Below are 699 nucleotides of genomic sequence, written 5' to 3'. Positions count from 1 at the left end.
GCTGTAATCACTCTCCACGAGATTTAGAAGAGTAAACTGTTCAGTGAATTTGCAGTATTTTATTTGCAATATACCCGTTAAAACAATGAGCAGTGGTTAACTGGAGATTTTTTCTCATTAAAAATGTGAGTAATTTTTGTACTTTTGCAGAAAAAAAGTACAAGAGTAAGTGTTCAGTATTTTTGCCACCCATTTACAGCAGATTGAACCATTAAAAGTATTCTGGAAACTGCATTTATATTCTCTGTATTAGTTACATTTAGTTAGGATCACAGAATAATTGGAGAATAAATATAAAATAATAGCATCCCTATGAAGGCCAGTGATTACAATTACCCCTCTTGTCGTTTTCGTTACGGCTACTAGCATCACCTGTAGTGATTTTCAATTAATTTGTGTAATACAGTACTTTAAAAAACATATAAACATTCGTACTGTTCTTGAACAGGGTATACATAAATGCAATAATAATATATATATTTTTTTAAGCGTGATTATTTATAATAAAAGGAAAGTCACAATCTGTTGTGGGACGAACCCTCACCATAATATGATTTGGTAAAATTCTAGTTTATGTTCGCGTTGTCTCACGCTTGTGTATTAAACAACTATTTTTTTTCATTTTTGACAGAAGTGCATAACGATTTATTAAATTCCTTCGCCTTTTCAAGCCTGCAGTTTTAAATTCCTACCCGTACA

This window comes from Penaeus monodon, chromosome 19, assembly GCF_015228065.2.
Source record: "Penaeus monodon isolate SGIC_2016 chromosome 19, NSTDA_Pmon_1, whole genome shotgun sequence".
In the NCBI taxonomy this organism is placed as follows: Eukaryota; Metazoa; Arthropoda; class Malacostraca; order Decapoda; family Penaeidae; genus Penaeus; species Penaeus monodon.
This window is presented reverse-complemented; position numbering follows the sequence as displayed.